Source organism: Sciurus carolinensis, chromosome 9, assembly GCF_902686445.1.
Source record: "Sciurus carolinensis chromosome 9, mSciCar1.2, whole genome shotgun sequence".
Lineage (NCBI taxonomy): Eukaryota > Metazoa > Chordata > Mammalia > Rodentia > Sciuridae > Sciurus > Sciurus carolinensis.
Window position 1 is genome coordinate 94,433,932 of NC_062221.1, and position 27,387 is coordinate 94,461,318.

The 27,387-nt window shown below is 39.5% G+C and overlaps 1 protein-coding gene and 1 long non-coding RNA gene across 11 annotated transcripts in view; one reads left to right on the forward strand and one right to left on the reverse strand.

Moving 5' to 3' along the window:
* Positions 1-1,206, reverse strand: part of St3gal6 (ST3 beta-galactoside alpha-2,3-sialyltransferase 6) — a 55,043-nt gene extending 53,837 nt beyond the window's left edge. For 6 of the 9 annotated variants that reach the window (XM_047563319.1, XM_047563317.1, XM_047563322.1 and 3 more), the window contains exon 1: positions 504-713. The gene's annotated coding sequence lies outside the window, so the exon portion shown is untranslated. Of the gene's footprint in view, positions 1-503; positions 714-752; positions 909-945 lie in introns of those variants that run through there. The other 3 variants (XM_047563320.1, XM_047563316.1, XM_047563315.1) reach the window with 2 other exon arrangements.
* LOC124992502 (uncharacterized) lies at positions 1-27,387 on the forward strand. 2 transcript variants are annotated; one of them, XR_007110138.1, is made up of 7 exons: positions 1-1,053; positions 2,003-2,145; positions 2,210-2,382; positions 4,056-4,159; positions 4,357-5,990; positions 6,730-6,813; positions 26,847-27,387. It is a non-coding gene; the product is annotated as an uncharacterized LOC124992502 (long non-coding RNA). The 2 variants fall into 2 exon arrangements; XR_007110139.1 differs by having other exon boundaries at positions 2,282-2,382.

Consider the following 27,387-nt stretch of genomic DNA (forward strand, 5'->3'; position numbering starts at 1 on the left):
GACCCTTTGCCCCACCTCGCGTCCAGACCCTTTTACAAGAAAACAATATGAACATGAACTCGGGCATCTCCTTTGGCTTCCCAGTGCACAGTCTGGCCTGCAACTGAAAAGAGGGTCCCAGTGCGGGTCCCTTTAGGCTTCCCATCGCCCTTCCGTCAGGCCGCGGGGGCTATTCGCCCCTCTGATCCTCGCTGGCAACTTCCGGACCTCGGGGCAGTCTCGTAGGTGTCGCCCCCGAACACAGCGGCTGGCTCAGGGGTCCCAGCGCCCCTTCCCCGCCCCGGTTCCATGACGCCACCCCCTGCAAAGCGCCCCGAAGCTGGCAGGATGTGTTGAGGTGCATCGTGTCCCCTACCCCCAAATCCTCAATCTCAAGGGCTCCAAAGCCCAGCAGCTCAGACCCCAGGCCTCCACGACCCCAGTCCAGAACGCAGTCCTCTCATCACCAATCTCCCTCACTCCAGCTTTGCAAACCCTCAGCGAAGCCAGCCTGAGAGAGTTACCCGCCAAGGCCCAGGCGCGACTACCGCAAAGGCGTGCGGGGCTCCGGGGCCGGGGCCCGCTGCTCTCCGCCCGCCTGCGCCGCTCGCTCCAGCCGACTGCTGCCTCTACGGCGGCGCCTGCCTCATTGGGTCCCTAAGCCCTGGGCTGGCGGAAACCGGAGGAAGGTGGCGCGGGCACGATTCCTTCCCCCCAGCCCTGGCGGCGGAGCTGAGGAGGGCGCAGCGCCGCCCGGAGTCTGAGGCGCCCACCAGTCCGCGAGCTGCCCGCCGCGCCCGGGTGTGGATCCCAGCGACTGCGCCGAGCGCCTCTGAAACCGCAGGCAACTCCTCCTGCTCCGCGGTTGTCGCCACCAAGTTCGCGAATAAAGGTGCAATGCAGATAGAAGCTGCGGGGCTCCCCATCCCCCGGGGCGGCGAGGCTGGAGCGCAGCGGAGCCCCTACCTTTCCCGCGGGGCGGATAACAGCCGCGCGCCCTCTCTGGGCGTCAGGGACAGGAAAATCACCGGGAAGGGAGGGCCGGCGAAAGGCGGCGGGTGGCTTCAGGACAAGGTAGGAGGATCGACTTCCACAGCCAAGAAGACACTCCCATCCCGCCCCGGTTTGTTTGGAAAGCTGTAGGAGCGAAAGTGAGGGGCGGTCGGGTACTCCCCTTCCCCGCGGGGCTGGCGGGCGGCAGAAATAAAACAGTGAGGCTTGTCGCACCCGGGACTGTGACGCGAGGCGGGGTTAGCAGTTTGGTCCCTAGCAGAAGCGGAGGTGTGTTCAGAGAGCTCCGGAATTCCCAGGCTCTGCTCTTTAAGGACAAATGTGTCAGTGCTTTTATCTTTTGAAGGAGCTGCTACTTCAGGCAGAAGAACAAACATGGGATGTGGTTTTCTTCTTTTTTTCTTGTTAAAGTAGCCCTCCCTAGGGAAGAGTCTATATTAATAATGGCCTCACACTTGGATGGCTCCGGAGGCTTTTAAAATTTCATTGTTCGTCAAATAACTCGTTGTTTTGCAAATGTTGAGTTCATAGCTCCAGCTTTTGAGCACTGGACACGTAATCACATGCAACTGAGTGACCCTGAGAGAGTAAAGTCACTGCACTCAGGAGATGGGTATAGTCAAAGCCGACAATGTGTTACACGCTGAAACAAAGACCTTCACCTGTCATGGCCCTTCTAGTATTTTCCTTAATTATAAAAACAGTCCTTGGAGGTGGCTCTTCTTATTTCCCCAGTTTTACTAATCAAAACACTGAAAGAGCTCAGATAACTATTCTTTGCCCTTTCCACAAACTGCCTTTGACATAAACCACACAGATTTTGTAACTTTAAACATGGCTCTTGGGACATCAGGGTAGTTAAAGAGGTTTAGGGAATTTGTTCATCTGGCTATTTTTTCTTTTTTTCAATTGTACTTTGCTCTTTTAGTTTCTTTTGAGTTCCTCGTTGTCCTTCTTTGTTCATGGTCTTCAAAATTTAAACCTGTATTTCACCTCATTCTCGCCTTCCTAGACTTTTTAGACTCTTCAACCAAATGAGCTGAGAGGGGAGGGGCCTTCCACTGTTCTTAGATGTCTGCAGTGTGCTGTAATGACAACTGTTCTTCCAACCTGGTTCAAATGCTACCCACCTAGTGGCCTGCTGTGTGACCTTGGGTAAGTGACTTCCCTTCAGTGTCCTTTTTGCCAGTGGTGAAGTGAGACAATTTGTCTGTCTTAGGTTTTGTTCTTTAAGATTGAAACACAATAATGGAAATGTTACTGGAGATGAGAACTTCTAACTCATTGGCAGAAAGGAAACTGAGCCAAGTGAATGTGAACATGCACACAGGCAAAGCTTTCAATGGGACTTCAGCCAAAGGAAGACCAGGCTACTCCTGAACAAAGGAAGATGTAAGCTTTTTATTGATTTGCTGGGGGGTGGGTTAAAGTCTGGTAGTTTTCCAGTGAATGGGGCACTGCTTCAAAAGTTGCTTTTTCTTGAATAATACTTGGACTGCCTGGAAGTTATGGTCAACTTGTCTTAGGAACTTCTGAGTTGCTCTTGCAATTGGTACCATCATCTTGTGCGAGATCCTGGTCTTGTGGCTCCACCTGGACCATATGATAGGGCTGAAGGACTGTAGGTGCTTGGGCTGCTTGCTGTAACTGCTGAAAAAGCAGCAAAGGTGGGGTAGAAAAAAAACATACCAGCTTCAACTGGTGATCAACATGTTGACATGCAGAGCTGGGTGAATCTGGCCCAAAGCAAAGGCACAAAAGGGACAGACATGAAATGAAGAGAGAGATGCCAAACTTTTTCATCCTGTTCTCGTCACCCATCAGACATCTGAAGCCCCAAGTGAAGTGACTGTTCCTACCAAAAGTGGCCTTCAAGTCCCTGAAAAGGAATGTAGGCAACCATTAGCATTATACCCAAACATCAGAAATGTTATCTATAGCAAAGCTGGTTGAAGAGTCAATATATACATATATTGTCCAGCTATATGACCTCCAAAACTAATGTTTTAAGTTGACTAAGAACATGTGTATTTAATTTTTCCCCCTAGTAACAATTTCATTTTGTGCAAGCATGTGCTTCTGTGGTTTTATTAGAGTCTCATGACGGGTCTGTTTAAAGAGTGCAAGGATAGAGAAGCAAATGTGCCATGCTACAAAGGTTAATAATTTCTGGTACCCAGGAATTTACTTCCTTACCTCAGCCTTTTATCCCATCATGGTATTCCTTGACTCCCTCAAACACTGGGACAAAATGCTTATCACAAAAACAGTCAGTTTGGGAAGTAAAATGTAGGCTTTTAAAATAATACAAAGAATTATTAATGAACTATGGGTCATTGCTCACCATGAGTCAGCTGCCCTGTCTGTTCCTCTAAGACTCATCCTACAAGTCAGAATAATCTCCTGGTAGAAACGGGATTCAATGCAAGAGCTGGAGACCAAAATCAGTTTTTGTTCCGGGTTATCATCACTACATAACTTTCTGTGGCAAAGGCTTTGGATCCATGCAAATTAATTTTAAAAAATTGAGGATATGTTATTATACAGGCACATGGTTGCTACTATGAAGATATTTAGAATTCCTATGGAAGCTGACAAAGGATTAAGTGTGTGATGGGTTTATATGTTGTTAGCTCTCTCTTTGTGATTTTGGTAATTGTTTTGGGGAAGTTGTTTTCACCACATAAATATATTTTACTAAAGCTCTTTGTACATTTATTCCAGTAAAGCAAGAAGGATAAGCCATGTAGGTGGAAAGAACACTTGGGACATGCAAAACTTTTCAAAGCGTCTTAAGCCACAATATTTAGGTTGTGTACATAAAGAGCTGGCCCTGTTTGCTAGGCTAATTTTTTTTTTTTATTATGGATAATGCAATCTCTTTGAAATAAAATAGTATTTCATTAGATGTTACCTCTGTATACCTAGAAACGGGTAGAAGCCACTACCTTGACAGGTCATTCAGCACTTACAGATTCACCATCTAGAGGAAGACCGAGGAATATAGTATTTCTTCCTCAGCCTCCTGTAGAGCCTGCCTTCCAAACTCTCATGTTCTGTTTCAGGTACAGCCTTTCCTTGCAGAATGGATGATAAGAATATCTACTCCTTGTAGGAGAGACCTATTCATAAGGATGTACTCTCAACAGGACAATCCTATCAGATCACGGTGGGTGAAACACAGAACCAGAGATAGCCATAAGTGATAAGAATACTTTCTTACAACACCCCTTTAAAAGTTAATAATATTTTCCAGGTTTTATTTAACATTTCTCTGTGCTTGAGTTGAGTTTTAAACAATATCTGGCTCAAGACTGAGCTTGACTAAGCTAATTCTTTGTACATACAATCCTTTCTCCAACTCAGAGTGAAGATCCCACCAGCTGAGTCTTCTAGTCTCTTGGGGTTTTATCTACTGTAAGCAATTGTTTAATGAACCATGTGCCTTTCCAAGACTCGATTAAAACCAAGTTGCCAGGCTGGAAGTGATGAATTGCGAACTCCAGAGGAGGAATCTGAACAGCAGCTCATAATAATCATACTAGAAAACAAACAACAACAAAACAGAGACACAGATGAAGTTCACTTATGCTGGAAATTTGGAAGATTTGTAGGTCTCAAATTGACTCAGAACAAACTTGTGACTCTGACAGAGCTTTTTGGGATATTTATGAGGCACTTCTGCATAAAAACCCTTTCTTTATAATCTCCCAGTTTTACTTACTTTTGGGAGGACTGAAACAAATGTACATCTGAAGTAACAATAAAAGAACCATTGTCCTATCTTTAAAAAAAAAAAAATAAAGAAAGAACATGTGCCTAAGCAGTCTAAATCATGACTTAGGGCTATGACTCTGCCTACAGTGTGGAAAAACTGTTATATTAACAAAAAACAGTTTCATTCTTTCATACAGGCTCATACTTCAACACCAGAGCAGGAACTCAGTTATTGCATATGTAAATATCCATTGTGATTATTCTCCCAGCATTTCCATTGCATGAAAAAGGAATTCAGTTCTATGAGGAAGTTTATTTTTTACTTCATAAATTTTGGTGTTACTGTGTGCTAAGCAGTCCCTGCAGGTTTTCAAAGTCTTAGCTCAGTCTCAGGGATGATATTTACTCTCCTTTCACAGGCTGGAGGATGGGAGTGGAGATAAGTACATCCCAAGCAAGTGAACATGAGGAACATCTGTATGGTGCAAGATCATTTGTGTGGTGGAAGCCATAATTAAGACAATTGACAGAAAACAACTACAAGTTTTTAAAAATAGGTTAACACACAGAATAAATAGGAATTGCTATGGTGTTGTGAAAAAGTAACCCATTTTAAAATGTTACAGGCTTTAAAAAGTGATTCACAGCATTAATACAAATAGTTCACAAGCATGTGCAAAAATCTCAATGTCCTTTTATAATAACACCATTTAAGAAAAAGTAAACAATGATTAGAAACAAGATTGTCAAAAGATTAATGATAAGAATTTTGTTAAAAGGTGTGAGAAAAATATATATGGAAGTTTGAAGTGGTACTTCCTTTTAGAGGGATTTAGTGATTGCTCTCAAATGTAGAAGGTTGGGGTTTGAATTTCAAAACCCTAATTAAAATTCCTTAACTTTCCTCCTTACAGTTTGGCCTCAAGCCAACAAGCAACCTAGGAGAGAGGAAAGGGGGAAAAGGACTTAAGATCTCTTAACTGGCTCTAAGCTACCAGGTCAACACAAGGAAGAACCCATCTAGTTGCTGAGCAGCTCTAAGGCAGACTTATAGACGGTAGGGCTGGGTGTGGGGGCAGTCTCCAAAATGGCTTCATACAGAATGGCTTGCTCAGAGATGTTATTCAATTATGGGAAGGGTGAGAAGCCTGGACTTCTATCCTAGCTAATGGGACAGCCTTCCAGAGGAGGGGGGAAGTATCCCATCTTCTCATCTGTCTGTGGAGCCTCTCTCCTCATCTCTACCCCTTCCCATGAAGGACCAGTCTGTCAAAGTATTACAGGTAATTTTCTGCTGGGCATTTGCTTAGTGTGTTAGTTAAATGCTAATATGTTTACACCCTTGTCTCTCATCTTAGGTGTTTTACAGAGCTGAATTTGCTCTATTTCACTTTGTGTGCTTATAAAAACATTTCTGAAAGTCTGATTTTGGCCATAAGTACTTTTTGAATTTGTAAATGAAAATAAAAACGTTTTTCAAAGCATTTTGCACTCTAGGTAATTTTATATGAAATTGCTAAGAAAATCAAATTGAGCTTTACTTGTTGAGAAGGGAATCAATTTTTTTTTTTTTTTTTTGAGAAGTTGTAACAAAACTGATTCTGTTAAGGGGGTATGTGTGCCATTAGATCAGAACTTGGACAGTGACTGTGTTTGGGGTTATCTATAATATTCTACTTCAGAATTAAAGGAACTAGTCTACTTCTATACTTTCAGGGAATTCTCATGTTAAGATGAGGATATTTTTGAGGGTGACTTGTCAGGCTGAGAAACACCGATCGTTTACAAAATTGGTGCTGGTGATTCCCCTGTGCATGTCTAGAGCTCTCCCAGCTTCCTGCCTTTACACCTGGAGATAAGCAGGAGGGTGGGGCAGAACAGCAAGGTGGGGGTTACTGGATACATTCAAATGTGTGCTCACACTTTTTATATTTCTGTCAAGTGCTAAGTGATTTCATATGAATTATATTGTTAGTACATGCAGCAACCTTGTGGGCTAACTACCATTATCCTATTTTCCAGATAGGAATTGAATAATCAGAGAAGTTACATAATCAGTTCAAAGGTGCAGAGCAAATGTGTGTCAAAGCTGGGATTTAATCCAGAGTAAGTGTTAAAACCCTCTTTTCACACCCTTTCTTTTAAAGAAATGATTCATATGAGAAAAATGAATGTCTGTTATTCTGGAGTGTGATGTTCAGAACATTTGCAATGATAGTAAATCAAATGGGAAGCCCTGATTAGCCTTTTGTGAATTGTTGTCAAGCTCTCAACTGAAATGGAATTGAAGTCATTTCCAGTTCCCATTGTTCCCTTTCCGGTTTCTAAAACCAATGTGTTTCCCCCAGGGATATATAGAATGTGTATTCTTAAACCTTTCTTCAGGACCCCACTCATCTTCCTCCTAGCTGGTTCAGTGCTCACTTTCATACCTGAACTCACTTTGGGAGTAGAGCCCATTTTAAAGTCAACTACAATTGCATTATTATTCATAAGCCACCCAGTATGTGATACTTTGTTATTGCAGCCTAAACTAACTAAGACACCAGTCTTGAGCATCTGAAGCAGAAGGAAAAGATTGCCAGCAATTTAAATTAGTCATCTGTTTTGCTAGAACTTTCATTTGTTTTTGCTGTCTCTTCTTATAAAAGTTTAAAATTTTTGCACTCATTATGCCATATGGGCAGTGGTATTCAATCCTTCACTTGTACAATGACTACGAATTATAATGAGTATGTTAACCACAGGGTGATGCACTGACCATCCAAAAACTATCTGTAGTGCACCAAAAGTATTAGATACCAATGACTTTAATTTTTTATCACTTTGTTATTATCCCATAAATTGAAGCTAATCTGTGTCTTTATCTAAGGAATGGAAAAGAAGTATGTATAATTATGTTTTTGCTTGGAGAAAAAGATGTGAGTAGACAGGATTTAATTGTATGTCTCTGTGCCTACCACAGGATAAAGCAATGCATTTAAACAAAGTCAAATGGATCCTAGATTTTGGATGCTCAAACTTTTGTTTAAATGATAAAAGATCGTGCTAGCTATGGACTACAAAGTTGAATATTTTGAATTTTCCTGGTGCGTTGGGAGTCTCAGGTGAAATTTTAATCTACAGACTGGAAAACAGTAAGATGTCAATACAAAATATTTGAAAGTTGTCCCTAGATTTTAGTTCTTCAGAATGATTCACAGATTCATTTATACATCACTTAAGGAAATGTACATGTTCCTTAAAGATCAGAAACCCCTTTCCCCACACTTATTCTGTATCTGCCTTCTCTCAGGATTCTGTTACCAACCTCCAAAGAGGGATGTGAGAGTCTTCTATTTCTAGCTCTGATTACTTTCTTAAATCTCATCCTTGTATGTTCAGCAGCCTGCCAAGCATGCAGTTCAACATGTATTTATCAGCACCCACTGAGTACTTTACAAAAAGCAGAGTCAACGAATCCCAAACCAAAGTCTTTAGTCTTTCAGCTCAACCAACATTTTAGTGACAATACCTTTTTCTCTCACTCTTCACTTGTGAAACCTCACAGGCATCCTCACCTCACCTTCTTTACCCCATCTTATTAGAACATGCATCCTTAATGTCATTAACACACTCCATGTACAATCATTAAATACATGTTTATCAAATGCTTATTACTCACATGACACTATTGTTCTAGATACTAGGAGTATAATTCATAGGTGGGGAAACAGAAATCTGTGTCCTTCTAGAGCTTATAATCTAATATTTAATGGTGGCCAGAAAGAGTCTTCAAAGGCATCCTTGTTGATGTCTTCATCCCTTATGCTTCCCTTGACCTGGTATCCACCCTCACCTGAGTCATCCCTCTGGAGGTCCAATCTCCTATTATCTACACGATAATATTCTGGGGACTCACAACTCGCACTTGTACTTTTCAGTCTTGTGCTGATTCCCCCAACTCTCAATTTAGCCTTCTTTATCTGCTTCTCTGTAGAACAGCCTCCTCTCCCATCTCACCAACTTCATTCCCTTAAACAAAGCCCAAGAGTTGACTCCACCCTTTCCGACCTAATCAGTCCAGGTTTTTAAAACAAAAATAGCACATGTTATCTTCTGAATATCCGGTGACTTTTGTTTTTTACTCTGTAACAAGGAAGTCAGTAAACAGGACTTCAAAGCTTGGTTACCTTCTTGAGATGGAAAAGGGACAAATATTTACAGCAGGAGTGTTGGGGATGTATATAAAAAATTTTGTACAAATTCTTATTAATAGTCATCTGTCAGAATGAGGCAGCTGCAAGTGAAGAAAAACTCTAGATAGACTTGAGAGGTCGAGTGTGGCAGAAAGGAAATTACATTTGTTGAGTGATAAAGAGGGGCTTCACAATCATTATCATGTGTAAGAGTAACAAACCTGGAAGATAGATCATTATGGAGATTAATAAAAAGAGAGCAACAACAGTCAGAAACAGAACCAGATTCAAACCTAGGTCTGGGCTTGACCAAAACCATTAGCACACACACTCTGAGAAGGATCTAATGCTTTTGTTAGGAAATCCCTGGACTGGTTCTGATGACATAAGGAAGGCAAATTTAACTGAAGGAGAAAAAAAAAAAAAAATGTAACTTAACTTCCAAGTTTCTGAAATTCATAAACTAGTGAGACATTTATGTCTTTAGTTTTTTCTTTATTTCCAGCAATATTTCCATTGCATTAAAATCTTTTCTCCTTCCCTCCCTCCTTCATTCATTCCTTCTTTCCTTCCTTCTTTTCCTTCTTCTCCTTCTTCCTAGTAAAAGTGTGCTCTTCTTACTGTTCTTCCAAAAACAAAACAAAACAAAACAAAAACAAAAAACAACAACAAAAACCCATCCCGGAAATAGTCTGTAGGGAAAAAGCAAAGTCTGATGCAGTGTCCTGTGGACCTTTCTCTTTGTAAATGTTTTTTTCAGACAGAATTCAATCCTTGATTTTGTAATTAAGCAAGCTTTCCCAAATTGTGTCCTTTTGAGAGATGCTAATCTGAATTCCAAGAACAAAGAATTCCTAGGAAAATAAAATTGAGTTCTAACCGTGCTCCCCTGATGGGCCCTGAAACAATATACATTAACATATTAATGAGGCAGTTAAAAACAGCAATAAAGAAAGGTGTTAAGCATTACTTACTGGTTCAACACATCTAAACAAACTTGTTTTTGTAGGGGACACTCTTTCCTTCAGGATTCCCTTATAATATACCCACCCATGTCCCTACCTCTCAAAGCCAGTTAAAACAAAACATTGAGAACGAGATTGTTGTAGATTTGGTTCTCTCTATATCCAGTTAGAGAACCAAGGTCTGGGATCCTTTCAAGAAGTCAATCATGAATATGAAAGATTTCAGATGGTATTATTTCATGAGAAATATAGTTAGAAAAATATTGTATGGCAAACTTGCAGTGACAGGTTTAATATAAAGTCACTTTATTGTTCTTGGAAATATACATGTTATCAGCATTCCCTAGCATTTTGTTACATAGTACTTAATGTGATTCGTCATTATTTTAAACTGTGTTTTAGTCAGAAATAAATGGATTCTGGTACAAATTCAGGTTAATGTCAAGCAATTTTCTATCTTTTTGCCAACTGGCTCATCTTTATTTCTACACAAGTAGCTTGTGCATTCTAAATTCTCTGCATAAAAAAAAAAAAAAAAAAAAAAAAATTCAGTCAAAATTTTAGTGCAGTAGAAATTCCATTGACACCACCCCATATCTACTTGCTACCCGGGAATGGAATTTGATATGTTCTTCATGATTTCTTTCATTTGTTCATTTCTAATGAGAACTGCTATATGTCCAGAGTAGTGATATTCTAGGCACCTTATATACAAAATACTAGATATTAGAGTTCCTGTCTTGAGAAGCACTGTGGGAGAAACATGCATTCAGAGACAAATGTCTGTAGGAATTCTGTATGTGTCATGCATTGTGCTTTGTTCAGACAATACGGTGGTGGTGAGACAGTGTTCCCTTCTTGATGCTTTTAGGGTAGCACAATTGACTTAGTCCCTTCTGGCTACTCTAACAAAATACTATGAACTGATGGTTCTGGAGGTTGGGGAGTCCAGGATCAAGGTATTGGCAGATTTGAGTGTCTGCTGAAGGGCTGATTCCTCCTCAGAGACACCCACTGTGTCCTCACACGTGGAAAGGGATGGTCAGGCTGCACTCTGTGGCCTCTTTATAAAGGCAGGGATCCTGTTGATGACCTAAGCACCTCCAAGACCTCACCTGCTAAAATCATCACCTGAGAGGTTAGGATTTCTACTTATGACTTTTTTGGGGAGGAAAAAATAGCACTGGTGATTAGCTTAATGCCAAAAATAAACCTTCCCTGTTTGTTTTTTTTTTTTTTTTTCTTAAAGATTTTCCTTTGCCAGCATTGTCTTATCTTTGCTCAAAATAACACATGCAAATATTCAGTGTTTGTCAGAAGAAAATTTCTAAGTATTCTAAGCTGGTCGAGATGTGAAGTAACTTGACAAGAAAGGTCTTTAGGGCTCCAACACTGACCATATTACCCAATATATCTCCAAGCAATTTGGTGGTGGTGGTTGCTTTGTGGCAAGTAAATTTTATTTTAATAAAATCTTAACATGCAAGCCTTGTGCGATGCTGGTATCTAAACTGACATGGTAAACAAGTTTTAAAACTATAGTGACTGGAGTTTCAGTCTTTACATTCAGCAGGCTTAAATCAATTCTTATATGATCTGACAGATGATTTGACCCTACCCCATGTTTTCTAATTCTGTAGGATTAGGGTGCAGCTGGATAGTTTTTGCTTTTAATCATTTCCCAGTGTTGCTGATTTAGCAGGTCCAGAGGCAGCACTTTAAAAAGCATGATTTAAGGGATTAAACCTACTAATTTACCAACCTAAAATGATTATTAAAAGACTGTTAGACCTCCATTGCTCAAGGCTAGGGTATTTATAAAATACAAAGTGATAAGAAGATAGAACAAAAATATGTATTTCATATCTTCAATTGCAATGCTCTATTAACTTAAAGACCAAAACCTGTTTCTATCACCATTGGTTAGAATTAAAAATATTCAGAAGTTTGAATCTTTATGATTTGACTTGAAATAACTGTTTTTCTCTCCCCTGGACAGATGGCTTAGAAATATTATTAAATTTTTTTAATCACATCTCTAATAAGCAGTATATTAGACTTTGTGAAAAGGCCGTCGCAATGATGGGGGTGGATAGTTTTTTGTCTGTTTGTTTTGTTTTGTTTTGTTTTAAATTTCTTATGAATTTGCCTTGAGGTCATTCCTTAATCTTGGGAGGAAAATTTCTTAAAGGCAGCATCACTGTGAGTCAAAAACAGGGACTAGGATGGTATGATAAGCCATGGGGCTAAAAACATGGAGGGACAGATGGTAACTGAGTTGCTTTAAAGAAGAAAAGCAAGCTGGGAGTAGTGGTGCGTGTATGTAATCCTGGTTACTCAGGAGGCTGAGGCAGGAGGCTGAGGCAGGAGGATTTCCAGGCTAGCCTCAGCAATTTTGTGAGACCCTAAGCAACCGAAAAAACCCTGTCTCAAAATGAAAAGAGCTGGGGATGTAGCTCAGTATCAGAACACCTGAAGGTTCAATCCCCAGTACTGGGAAAGAGGAAGAAGAATGAGGAGCGGACAGAGGAGGGAGGGATTCCAAAAAGACCAAATGTTTCTGCAGTCTGAAAACTCAATGTATCAAACATGGAGAGGGCTAGTAGAAACATAATAACCAAGTCCAAAAAACTATCTATATTATATTATTCTCCCCCAGCTGCTATAACAAAGTATCATACACTTAGTGGTTTGAAACAAAGCAAATGTATTTCTTACAGCTTTGGAGGTGAGAGTCTGACATCAAGGTGTCAGCAAGGCTGTGTTCCTTTTGTAGGACATAGGGGGCAAATGATTCCCTTGCCTTTCCAGCTTCTAGAGCCCACTGCATTCCTCAGCTTGTGGCTCCTTCAAAGCTCCTGGATCTTCAAGGACCCAGCCCAGCACCTTCGAATCACTTTCCCTAAATGCAACCCCTGCTAACCTCCTCACGTCCTTGGTTCCTCCTGCCTCCCTCTTATAAGGACTTTGTGATTACATTGGGCCCACCCAGACAATCCAGGATCATCTCCGCATATCAAGATCCTTAATTTAATCACATATGCAAATTCCCTTTGCAGTGTTAGGTAGCATATCTACAGGTTCTGGGGATTAGGATATAGACATCTGGGACTGGGGAGGCATTATTTCCAACATATGACATTAATTTTGTTCTAGTCAAAAATTTCTTGAGATTGCTAGAGACTGGGAAGGGTGAAAGGTAGGGGGAATAAAGGGAGGTTGGAAATGGGTAGCAAAACACCCATAGAAAGAAAAAGTTCTAGTATTCTTCAGCACAGAGGGATGACTAACTCACAATAACTTATTATATATTTTATGAAGGTCTGGAAGTAAGGAAATCAAAGGTTTCAAACATAAAGAAATGATGAGAGGGAAATGCTGATTACCCTGATTTGATCAGTGCACACTTGTGTTGAAATGTCACGCTGTACCCCTATTAATATATACAATTAATGCATGTTAATAAAAAAAGTCTCACAAAGGGGAGAACCCTGAGAAGGAATTTTCAGGTCTACAAAAGCAAGAAAAAACTGTCTAGGGTACATAAACTCTGTGCTCACTCTCATTGTATTAATTACATGCCTTAAACTTTTCCCTAAAAGGATGCATTTACATGCTGCAAAAGATGAAATATAATTTCATGGGCTTAGATAATGCATCAGGTACTTTTAAAAAATACTTTCTTAACTCTTTTTAGCAAGAAACTATTTATTATTTGTTGCTATTCATATAAATATGAATAAATAAACTTGAATTAATGCTTTATTTTTCAACACGGGGCATCACATTTCTAGGAGGAAATTGATAAATGGTGTTATAGAAAAGAGAATGACTCTAAAGTGTTCATTCACTTAACAACAATTTGTGAAGTGTTCACGATTTGCAGGACTGATGGCCACGAGAACTCTGAGGAGAAGGATAAGAACATGATGGGGGCTGGGGTTGTAGCTCCATGGTGGAGCACTTGCCTAGCACGTGTGAGGCACTGGGTTCGATCCTCATCACCACATATAAGTAAATAAATAAAATAAAGATATTGTATCCATCTACAACAAAAGTTATTAAAAAAAGAACACAATGAAGCTGCAGAGTATATTATTGAGCCTGGATCCTGGAACCCAGTGATGTGGAATCCAACTCTAGCCCAACTGTTTGCACACTTTATGGCCTAGGTAAATTACTCATCTCTGTGCCTCCATCTTATCACTTATACAATTGAGATAAAATTAATACCTTGCCATATGCTTCTTGATAAAGTTTTTGGCACACTGGCGTATAGAGTTCAATAAACGTAAGCATTGAGGAACAAGAGATGACTAAAAGTCAAACGCCAAGAACTTAGTAATGATAAGAAGTCTGGAAGGACTTTCCAGAGCGAAGACCTGTACTTTCTACATTTATCCTTGTATTACTGTATTTAAAAAATGGAAGACTAGATGAATATGAGACAAACTCAAGTTCCTGCTGAAGAGCACATTGAACTCTAAGAAGTGAAAACTATGCCAGATCATTTCTTCTTTGATTGGATAACAAGTCCCTTTTGTCAGAAGAGCCTTTTTCAGTTTCTTGAGTCACCCAGCTTTTCAGATCCTCAAGCTCACAGTGTCTTTGGATGATTCATGGCATGGTCCTGATCTTACAGGTCATAGTTTAGTCCTCGTGCTTCATGGGTAAGATCAAGTGGATTTCCCCATGGTGAAGGTCTTGTCCAGGCTAAACCTCTGCAGAGTAGATTCTTTAGTGTTCGAGAGACCTTTGAATGGAGAGCTCATACTCTTTAGACTGTGTTCAAAGTTCAATTTATCAATTGAATATGCCTCATAAACTTTTGAAATTTGTGAAGGATTTTTAAAAAATAATCAGTTTAATGTTTTTTCTCCTCTTTTTTTTTTTTTGTACTTCTGGTTTTTAAAACCTTCAAAATGGAAAGGAGTAAATAATACCTACCCAATTATTTTCAAAGTATCTTAGAAAACAAAAATATTGATAAACAGATACTAAGCAGAGTGCCAGATTAAAACTTTTAGAGAACCAATGTCCAAAAATGTAATATAGCTTATGCCCAAAATGTAATTCTATGGAGAAATTATCTGTATGAAATTTAAGTGGAAGTGAGGCCAGCACAATTTTACTTTTAAAAAAGATTCTAACTTTTTTCAGATGACTTATTCTATAGTTTAAAAATAATCATTTGTCAACTTCTCCAAAAATTGTTTGGTCTGTCTCTCTCTCTCTCTCTCTCTCTCTCTCTCTCTCTGTCTCTCTCTCTCTGTCTCTCTCTCTCTCTCTTTTCCGGTGCCCTGAGAAAGTATTTGACCTGTCTTTGGATAATCTGGTTCTGATTAAGAATCTATTTTGGTAAGCACTGTGCTTTATGCTGGATGCACAGAAGTAGGGTGACAAGGCAGAGAATGACTGATGAGCTTCTTCATTAGATCATCAACAAAGGTTTCTCTGGGGAGGAGAACTTTTGACTTGGGTCCTAAATGATAAGGAGAACCCAGCTATGTAAAGATCAGTGAAACAAGCAATTAAGGAAGAATAAGTAAAAAAGAAACAGGATCTTAAACATCAAGTAGATTCCTGTCTAGTCAGGGAGACAGACAAAGAATAAACTCATTTCAACATGTCATGGTTCTTATTGCGTTAGCCATGAGAGCAGGGTGCTTAAGACCTGGTGGCAGGAGTGGTTAATCAGAACTAAAAGTTATAGAAGAGCTATGCCAAGTGGAACTATGTAGGGAGCACTAAGGAAATTTAGAGCCTCACTTCATCAGGGATATCTGTTAAAAATGGATTACTGTGGGGCTGGGGATATAGCTCAGCTGGTAGAATGCTTATCTCACATGCACAAGGCCCTGGGTTCAATCCCCAGCACTACAAAAAAGGAAAAAAAAAAAAAAAAAAAAAAAAAAAGGATTATTGGACTCTACTCCGTATTTGCTCAATCAGGATCTCTGAGTTGGCTGAACAGAAATCTGGTAAGAAAAAAAAATTCCTTTGTAGTTTATTGGTTATTATTAAGATAAGGGAAAAAGGAATTATTAAATAATGGAATTGATTGTTGAAATGATCCTCATGAGAAATGTGGGTCAGGAATTTTTCTACAGAACCTGCATTGACTTGGTGATCACTAACTGCATAATTGTCCTTTCCAAGGTAATTGTATAACACACACATCCTTTGGTAGGGTATTACCATCAGGGACCATAGGAACAAAATAAGTTATAATAGCCACCTTTCACTGAGCCCCAAACTGTATGTCACAAATGACAATAGGCACTTTGTGTGTCATAGGCCACATAACAACATTTGCATCAATGACTATCTATCTATCTATCTATCTATCTATCTATCTATCTATCTATAGTAGTGATCCTATAAGATTATAATGGAGCTGGAACATTCCTGTTGTCTAGTGATCTCCGAGCCATCCTAACACTGTATCACAATGCATTACTCATGTGTTTGTGATGATGCTGGTGTAAAGAAGCCTACTGTGCTGCTAGTTGGATAAAAATGCAGCACATATAATTATGCACTATTGATAATTATAGAAATGATGTTACTGGTTTATGTATTTACCACACAGTACTTCTCACCACTATTTTATAGTGTACTCCTGCTTATAAAAAAATAATTACCTATAAAACAGCTTTAGGGTCAGGACCTTTGGGAGGTGTTCTGGAAGAAGGCATTGTTCTTATAAACGATGACAGCTGTGTGCCTGTTGTGGCCCCTGAAGACCTACCAGTGAGAGGAGATGTAGAGGTGGAAGGCAGAGTTTTTGATGATTCAGATCCCCCATAGGCCTAGGCTAATGTGTGTGTTCGTGTTTGTGTTTTGTTTTTTGAGGCTAAAAAGTAAAATAAAAACAACCTTAAAAATTTTTAAGTAGAAGCATATTGAATAATAAAGACAATATTTTGTATAACATAATATATTTAAGCCAAGTGTTATTACAAAGAGTGAAGAAGTTAAAAAATTAAAAATTTGTAAAGTAAAACAAGTATAATAAGCTAAGGTTAATTTACAATTGAAGAATGAAAAATCTTTAGAGGGAAATTGAGTGGATCCTAGGGGTATAGGGTGTATGAAATCTATAGCAGTGTGCACTAGTGTCCAGGTCTTCACATTTGCTCACTGCCACTCACCAACTCACCCACAGCAACTTCCAGTCCTGCTAGCTCCATTCTTGGAAGGGCCCTACATAGGTGTGTTTTAGTTAGCTTTTTTCACTGCTGTGTCCAGAAGACCTGATAAGAATAATTGGAGGAGGAAAAGTTTATTTGAGGGCTCATGGTCTCAGAGGTATCAGTCCATAGCAGCAGGCTCCATTCTTTGGGGCTCAAGGTGACACTGAACATCATGGTGGAAGGGTGCTGTGGAGAAAAGTAGCTCCAGACATCCCACCAGGAAGCAGAGAGATATGTACCCCCAATGAGTCACCTCCTTCAGCTATACCCTACCTGCCTTCAGTTACCACTCAATTAATCCTTTCAGGGGATTAATTCACTGATAGGGTTAAGGTTCTTATAACCTAAATTTTCCTGCATTTCACGTATGAACTTTTGGGGGACATCTCATATCTAAATTACCTCATATCAAAATCATAACAAGGTGTATCATTTTCTATCTCTTATACCATATTTTTACCAAGACTCTTTTAAGTTTAGATATGGCTAGACACACAAATTCTTACCAATGTGTTATAACTGCCTACAGTATTTAGCACAGTAACAGGATGTATGGATTTATAGCCTAGTAGCAATAAGTTATACCATATAGCCTAGGTGCACTCTAGTTGTGTAAGTGCACCCTAAGATGTGTACATAATGATGAAATCACCTAACAATGCATTTCTCAGAATGTATTCCTGTCATTAGGAGTTGCAGACTCAATGGGTTCACATTGTGGGTAAACATTTACTTACTGTGTGTCCTTGGAAAACTTGATTTCTCCAAGCCTTGGTTTCCTTTTTTTTTTTTTTTTAAAAATGGGGATGTTGGTGTGTGTGTGACTGTATTTTCAATATATCATCTATTATTTTTCCAAAGCTCTTGCAGAAAAACAGACACCAAAAGGTTAAATAATTTCTCTAAGTTTGCACATCAAGCAGGCTGAAGATTAGACCCCAGTTGTTTAAGTCAGCTTTGCATTGCTGTGACCAAAATACATAACAAGAACAATTGTGAGAAGTAGAAGTTTATTTTGGCCTCATGGTTTCAGAGTTTCAGTCTATGGACATCCAGCATCTAGCAGAACATGGGCCCAAGAAGAGACAAAACGTGGTGGAAGGTCGTGGTGGAGGAAAACTGCTCAACTCATGTTGACCAGGAGAAAGAGATATTCAGGTGCCAGGGACAAAATATAACCCCCAAGGGCCTGCCCCAAGTGATCCACCTCCTCCAACCATGCCCCACCTGCCTACAGTTACCACCCACCTAATTTGTTCAAATTATTAATTCATCAAGTGGATCCACTGATTAGGTTACAATCTTCATAATCTAATTGTTTCACTTCTGAACATTAAAAGGAGCTGTTGAGAGATATACCTCATTTCCAATCACAACATCAGGATTTTAATTAATTAATTAATTAATTATTTTATTTTTACAGACCACATTTTGATTCATTGTACACAAATGGGGGACAACTTTTCATTTCAATGGCTGTGCATGATGTAGATTCATACCATTCATGTAATCATACATGCACATAAGGTAATGATGTCACCATCTTTCATACCCCTGCCCACTCCTCCCTCTCATTTCCCTCAATGTAATCTAAAGTTCCTCCATTCTTCTCTTACCCCCCACCCCTCCATTCCCATTATGTATCATCATGCATTTATCAGGGAAAACATTCAGCCTTTGGTTTTTTTTGGGATTGGTTCATTTCACTTAGCATGATATTCTTCATTTCCATCTATTTATCTGCAAGTACCATAATATTATTCTTCTTTATGGCTGAATAATGTTCCATTGTGTATATATACCACAGTTTCTTTTCTTTTTTTTTTTTTTTTTATCCAGGTAGAGCACTTTATAATTGGTGATAGTATTGGTCCTCAAATATTTATTAGAGATGCATTCCAAAATAATAATTTCGTGTTTCTTTTTTTTTTTTCTTTTCTTTTTTTTTCTTTTAAAGTTGTTTTATTTATTTTTTTTATTTTTTTTACGTTTACATAGGGTAATGATGTTTATTTTATTTTTCCCCTCCCCCCACCCCTCCCACCCCTCTTTTCCCTCTACACAGTCCTTCTTTCCTTCATTCTTACCGCTCTCCTTAGCCTCACTCTAAACCTAACCCTAAACCTAATGCTAGCCCCTCCCACCCCCCATTATATGTCCTCATCTGCTTATCAGCGAGATCATTCGTCCTTTAGTTTTTTGAGATTGGCTTATCTCACTTAGCATGATATTCTCCAATTTCGACCATTTGCCTACAAATGCCATAATTTTATCATTCTTCATTGCGGAGTAATATTCCATTGTATAAATATGCCACAGTTTCTTTATCCATTCATCAACTGAAGGGCATCTAGGTTGGTTCCACAATCTGGCTATGGTGAATTGAGCAGCAATGAACATTGATGTGGCTGTATCTCTGTAGTATGCTGATTTTAAGTCCTTTGGGTATAGGCCAAGGAGTGGGATAGCTGGGTCAAATGGTGTTTCCATTCCAAGCTTTCTGAGGAATCTCCACACTGCTTTCCAGAGTGGCTGCACTAATTTGCAACCCCACCAGCAATGTATGAGTGTTCCTTTTTCACCACATCCTCGCCAACACCTATTGTTGCTTGTATTCTTGATAATCGCCATTCTAATTGGGGTGAGATGAAATCTTAGGGTAGTTTTGATTTGCATTTCCCTTATTACTAGGGATGTTGAACATTTTTTCATATATCTGTTGATTACTTGTACATCTTCTTCTGTGAAGTGTCTGTTCATTTCCTTAGCCCATTTGTTTATTGGATTATTTGTATTCTTCGTGTAGAGTTTTTTGAGTTCTTTATAGATTCTGGAAATTAGCGCTCTATCTGAGGTATGGTTGGCAAAGATATTCTCCCACTCTGTAGGCTCTCTCTTCACATTTCTGATCGTTTCCTTTGCTGAGAGAAAGCTTTTTAGTTTGAATCTATCCCAGTTGTTGATTCTTGCTTTTATTTCTTGTGCTATGGGAGTCCTGTTAAGGAAGTCTGATCCTAAGCCAACAAGTTGAAGATTTGGACCTACTTTTTCTTCTATAAGATGCAGGGTCTCTGGTCTGATTCCGAGGTCCTTGATCCATTTTGAGTTGAGTTTTGTGTAGGGTGAGAGATAGGGGTTTAATTTCATTCTATTGCATATAGTTTTCCAGTTTTCCCAACACCATTTGTTGAAGAGGCTATCTTTTCTCCATTGCATATTGTTGGAACCTTTGTCTAGTATGAGAAAATTGTATTTATTTGGGTTTGTGTCCATGTCCTCTATTCTGTACCATTGATCTACCTGTCTATTTTGGTACCAATACCATGCCGTTTTTGTTACTATTGCTTTGTAGTAGAGTTGAAGATCTGGTATTGCAATACCCCCTGCTTCGCTCTTGCTACTGAGGATTGCTTTAGCTATTCTAGGTTTTTTATTCTTCCAGATGAATTTCATAATTGCTTGCTCTATTTCTGCAAGGTACATCATTGGGATTTTAATTGGAATTGCATTGAATCTGTATAGCACTTTAGGTAGTATAGCCATTTTGACGATATTAATTCTGCCTATCCAGGAACATGGGAGATCTTTCCATCTTCTAAGGTTTTCTTTAATTTCTTTCTTTAGTGTTCTGTAGTTCTCATTGTAGAGGTCTTTCACCTCTTTTGTGAGATTGATTCCCAAGTATTTTATTTTTTTCGATGCTATTGTGAATGGGGTAGTTTTCCTAATTTCTCTTTCTGAAGATTCATCACTTATGTATAAAAATGCATTGGATTTATGAGCATTGATCTTGTAACCTGCTACTTTACTGAATTCACTTATGAGTTCTAAAAGTTTTCTGGTGGAATTTCCAGGTTCCTCTAAATATATAATCATGTCATCAGCAAACAGGGATAGTTTGAGTTCTTCTTTTCCTATTCGTATCCCTTTAATTTCTTTGGTTTGTCTGATTGCTCTGGCTAGAGTCTCAAGGACGATGTTGAATAGAAGCGGTGAAAGAGGGCATCCCTGCCTTGTTCCAGTTTTTAGGGGGAACGCTTTCAGTTTTTCACCATTTAGAATGATATTAGCCATGGGCTTAGCGTAGATTGCCTTTATAATGTTTAGGAATGTTCCCACTACCCCAATTTTTTCTAGTGTTTTGAGCATGAAGAGATGCTGTATTTTATCAAATGCTTTTTCTGCATCTATTGAAATAATCATGTGATTCTTAACTTTAAGTCTGTTGATATGGTGAATGACATTTATTGATTTCCGAATGTTGAACCAACCTTGCATCCCTGGGATAAAACCCACTTGATCGTGGTGCACTATCTTTTTAATATATATTTGTATGTGATTTGCTAAAATTTTGTTGAGAATTTTTGCATCGATGTTCATTAAGGATATTGGTCTGAAATTTTCTTTCCTCGATGTGTCTCTGTCTGGTTTAGGTATCAGGGTGATATTGGCTTCATAGAACGAGTTTGGTAGGGTTCCCTCCTCTTCTATTTCATGGAATAGTTTGAGGAGTATTGGAATGAGCTCTTCTTTAAAGGTTTTGTAGAACTCGGCTGAGAACCCATCTGGTCCTGGACTTTTCTTTGTTGGTAGGCTTTTGATGACCTCTTCTATTTCATTGCTTGAAATTGGTTTATTTAAGTTGTGTATGTCCTTCTCGTTCAGTTTAGGTAGTTCATATGTCTCTAGAAATTTGTTGATGTCTTTGAGGTTTTCTGTTTTGTTGGAGTATAGATTTTCGAAATAGCTTCTAATTATGTTTTGTATTTCACTCGTGTCTGTTGTGATGTTTCCTTGTTCATTCCGAATTTTAGTAATTTGAGTTTTCTCCCTCTTTCTCTTTGTTAGTGTGGCTAAAGGTTTATCAATTTTATTTATTTTTTCAAAGAACCAACTATTTATTTTGTTAATTTTTCCAATTGTTTCTTTTGTTTCGATTTCGTTGATTTCGGCTCTGATTTTAACTATTTCCTGTCTTCTACTACTTTTGGTATTGGTCTGCTCTTCTTTTTCTAGCGCTTTGAGCTGTAGTGTTAAGTCGTTTATTTGTTGATTTCTACTTCTTTTTTTGAATGCACCCCATGAAATAAATCTTCCTCTAAGTACTGCTTTCATAGTGTCCCAGAGATTTTGATATGATGTGTCTTTGTTCTCGTTTACTTCTAAGAATTTTTTATTTCCCTCCTGATGTCTTTTGTTATCCATTCATCATATAATAGTGTATTATTTAGTCTCCAGGTATTGGAGAAGTTTCTGTTTTTTATTCTGTCATTTATTTCTAATTTCAATCCATTATGATCTGATAGAGTACAAGGTAGTATCTCTATCTTCTTGTATTTGCTAACAGTAGCTTTGTGGCATAAAATATGGTCTATTTTAGAGAAGGATCCATGTGCTGCTGAGAAGAAAGTGTATTTGTTCTTTGTTGGATGGTATATTCTATATATGTCTGTTAAGTCTAAATTGCTGATTGTGTTGTTGAGATCTATAGTTTCTTTATTCAATTTTTGTTTGGACGATCTATCCAGTGGTGAGAGAGGTGTGTTAAAATCGCCTAGTATTATTGTGTTGTGGTCTATTTGATTTCTGGAATTGAGAAGGATTTGTTTGACGTACGTGGATGAGCCAATGTTCGGGGCATAGATATTTATGATTGTTATGTCTTGCTGATTTATGCTTCCCTTAAGCAGCATGTAATGTCCTTCTTTATCCCTTCTGACTAGTTTTGGTTTGAAGTCCACATTATCTGAGATGAGGATGGATACTCCAGCTTTTTTGCTGTGTCCGTGTGCATGGTATGTTTTTCCCCATCCTTTCACCTTTAGTCTATGGGTGTCTCTTTCTATGAGATGAGTCTCTTGCAGGCAGCATATTGTTGGATTTTTCTTTTTAATCCAATCTGCCAGTCTGTGTCTTTTGATTGATGAATTCAGGCCATTAACATTCAGGGTTATTATTGTGATATGATTTGTATTCCCAGTCAATTGACTCATATTTGTTTTTGACATGATTTGGTTTCTCCTTTATTTGGCTATTCCTTTAGGCTAACGCCTCCTGTTGCTGATTTGCATCGTTGTTTTTCATCTCTTCCTCATGGAATATTTTGCTGAGAATGTTCTGTAATGCTGGCTTTCTTTTTGTAAATTCCTTTAGCTTTTGTTTATCATGGAAGGATCTTATTTCATCGTCAAATTTGAAGGTAACTTTTGCTGGGTATAAGATTCTTGGTTGGCATCCGTTTTCTTTCAGGGCTTGGTATATGTTGTTGCAGGCCCTTCTAGCTTTTAGGGTCTGGATTGAAAAATCTGCTGATATTCTTATTGGTTTCCCTCTGAATGTAATTTGATTCTTTTCTCTTGCGGCCTTTAAAATTCTGTCTTTATTTTGTATGTTAGGTATTTTCATAATAATGTGCCTTGGTGTGGGTCTGTTGTAATTTTGTATGTTTGGAGTTCTATAAGCCTCTTGTACTTGGTTTTCCATTTCATTCTTCAGATTTGGGAAATTTTCTGTTATTATTTCATTGAATAGATTGTTCATTCCTTTGGTTTGTTTCTCTAAGCCTTCCTCAATCCCAATAATTCTTAAATTTGGCCTTTTCATGATATCCCATAATTCTTGTAGATTCTGTTCATGATTTCTTACCATCTTTTCTGTTTGGCCAACTTTGCTTTCAAGATTAAATAATTTGTCTTCAATGTCTGAGGTTCTGTCTTCCAGGTGTTCTATTCTATTGGTTATGCTTTCTATGGAGTTTTTAACTTGGTTTATTGTTTCCTTCATTTCAAGGATTTCAGTTTGGTTTTTTTTCAGTATCTCTAACTCTTTATTGAAATGATCTCTTGCTTCCCATATTTGGTCTTTTAACTGTTGATTGGTGCGATCATTTAATGCCTGCATTTGCTCTTTCATCTCCTCCTTCAATGCCTGCATTTGCTCTTTCATCTCCTCATTAGCTTCCCTGATCATTTTAATTACGTACATTCTGAACTCCCTTTCTGACATTTCTTCTGCTGTGCTGTCATTGGGTTTTATTGATGTAGTATCTAGGTTTGTTTGGGACATTTTCTTCCCTTGTTTTCTCATATTGGTCAGTTGTCAGTGGGACCCTGAGATATTGCAGTTTTCCGCTATTGGCTTATAGTGTCCCAGTGGATTTCCAGTGTATCACCTCCCAGCCTTCAGTAGCCTGATGTCTTGGAGGAATCTGATAAAGCAGCTCATCCAAAGAAAACTGCCCCTAGCCCCCTACTGGTTCCACGGTTTGGAACTGGCTCTGTGCTGAAATGCTCTCACTGTGGGCCTGCACCGTGCAGGTGGCCGTGTGGGAAGAGCCCACTGCCGGAGTGTGGAAGGCTACCTTGGGAAGACTCTAGCTGCCCTGCCCGGCTCCACTAAGCCACCTCTATCTGGGCCTGCCACCCGGGCCGAGCTTTACCCAGTGGGCAGACTCACCCGTGGCTCTATTTCAGTCCGAGTCTCTCAATGCCTCCCCCTCTTAGCTCCTGGGTTCTGGAGCGACCGGGGGTGCAGTCTCCCTCTAGGCCGCAATCTTGGATTGCCCCGTGAAGAGAGCCCGCAGCCGGAGTGGGCAGAGCCGCCTGAAGAGGGCTCCGGCTGCCCCGCCCTGATCCCTGAGGCTGCTTGCAGATCGAGGCTCTCCGCTGGTTCTTTGCCGGAGTACACTGCGCTGCAGCGGCTCTGGGACTCGGAGCCTGCTCTGGTCAGAAAGGCTCTCACTAGCGGGCCAGTTCCGTTCAGAGAACCTGGAGAAGCTGGCTGTGTGGGCGGGGCCCACCGCCGGAGTGCGCAGGCCTGCCTGTGGATGACTCTAGCTGCCCTGCCCGGCTCCGATAAGCCACCTCTATCTGGGCCTGCAACCCGGGCCGAGCTTTACCCAGTGGGCAGACTCACCTGTGGCTCTATTTCAGTCCGAGTCTCTCAATGCCTCCCCCTCTTAACTCCTGGGTTCTGGAGCAACCGGGGGTGCAGTCTCCCTCTAGGCCGCCATCTTGGATCGCCCCTATACCACAGTTTCTTTATCCATTCATCTATTGAAGGGCATCTAGATTGGTTCCGCAATCTAGCTATTGTGAATTGAGCTGCTATAAACATTGATGTGGCTGTGTTACTATAGTATGCTAATTTTAAGTCCTTTGGGTATAAACTGAGTAGTGGAATAACTGGGTCAAAAGGTGGGTCCATTCCAAGTTTTCTGAGGAATCTCTATACTGCTTTCCGGAGTGGCACCAATTTGCAACCCCACCAGCAATGTACAAGTGTGCCCTTCCCCCCACATCCATGCCAGCATCTATTATTGCTTTTGTTCTTGACAGGCAGACCAATGGTACAGAATAGAAGACAGAGAGACAAACCCACATAAATACAGTCACTTCATACTAGACAAAGTTGCAAAAAACTTACAATGGAGAAAAGATAGCTTATTTAACAAATGGTGCTGGGAAAACTGGAAATCCATATGTAGTAAAATGAAATTAAACCTCTATCTCTCACCCTGCACAAACTCAACTCAAAATGGATCAAGGAACTAGGAATCAGACCAGAGATCCTGCATTAAATAGAAGAAAAAGTAGGCCCAAATCTCAGGACCAGACTTCCTTAACAAGATTCCCAAAGCACAAGAAATCAAAGCAAGAAGATCAGTTTGTCTCAGTCTCACTCTGTGTATGGTGTATCTAAGGATAATCAGCAAAGACCGATCCCCAGTCATCCTCCTATACATATTTCTGGTGTGTTAATGCATTTTAATGATGCATTCCTTTAGGTTGGGATTTCTTCACCTTGGCACCATTGGTGCCAAGAAAATTCTTCGCTGTGGAGGGCTGTTTTGTGCAGTGTTGAACATTGCCCTTACCTACTAGATTCCAAGAGTGTCCCCACTTCCAGTGGGACAACCAAACTATCTCCAATCTTGCCAAAAATCCTCTGGAGGATAGAACTATCCTTGGTCAAGAACTCTGGCTTTAGGCCAAGACTTTCTCCCTTACACACACACACACACACACACACACTTAATCCTTCTTCCCTCTCCTTTTCCTCCTCTTGTCCTCTTCCTCCTACTACCTATTCATTAATCTTTCCCCCAGATCATTTCTTTTTCTGAGTGCTATACCTATGCTCTCTTGCAGGTAGTGGAAAAAAAGAAAATTCAGATTCTAGAATCAGAGCCTATGGAGGTAGTAGTGGGTTTTTAATAGTTACCCTAAGTGTTTATATTTCAACTAAAGATAGTATCTCTGTGGATTTCACTGAAGGTCAAATTTCATCATAGTTCCTTCATCTTCCCCAACCTTTCTTCTGAAAAATGAAAGCTGACTCATCTTCCCAGTATATGAAACACATGGAACACTTATTAGTCACTAAAACTTAGTCAGGTAGTCAACTAAGGTTGATAAAGGCTGAAGGAGTTCCCAGGCTGTGAAAATTTCAGTGCTAAAGTTGGGAAAATCCTGGGAAAGTTTAGATGAGTTGGTACCCCAAACTTAGTGTGCAGCACTATGAACCACATGGTCTAGTCTGTATATAAAGCATCTCACACAAGCACAAACCAAATATCTATTAGTAATAAAAATGGAATTTCAATCTAAATTTTTGTGCTATTTAAAGGTATTTTAAAGTTGATTTCCAGAATCGACTTTTTTACCCTCTTTTTCCTCTTCCATAATTATCTTATGCTCACAGTACTCCAGCACAGTTCATTTGCCTAAAACTCTGGAATTCTCTTATCTGTTTATTTTGAAGATGAACTGAACCTCTCTCTTTTTTCTTCTACCTCTCAGGGCACATCTTCATTGCTACCTTTCCATCTGAAGCTGAAACTGTCTTGGCAGCCACATAGATGACACATGTGGGTCAATGGTTGTGTGCGGAGAGAAAGGGAATCATCAGACCCTTATCCTCTACTGTGGGGGAAAATCACAGGGTTATATACAGGTAATAGCGCTTACATATTAGTTTATGAGTGCCTTCCACTAAAAATAGCTGGAAATGGAAGTAGAGGAACAAGAAAATAACAATTGAGGTTTGGTGAGATTTTTTTTGAGAGTAGTGATAATGTTTAATACTTAAAAGCATTTGTTGATTTGTTGGAAAATAAAATCTACATTCTTGGACCTATGGATTAATATGATAAATGATTAAAGAGAGGAGAGGGAACCAATATTTCTACTTGGGTACTCTGTGCCTTACACTTGATAGCCATCCTTTCTCATCTAAGGATCCTCTGATGTCAGCACCATTACATTCATTTCAGTGAAGAAGAGTGAGAGTTTAAAGGAATTAACCAACTTGTGCAATGTCACTCGGCTAGGACACGAGGAA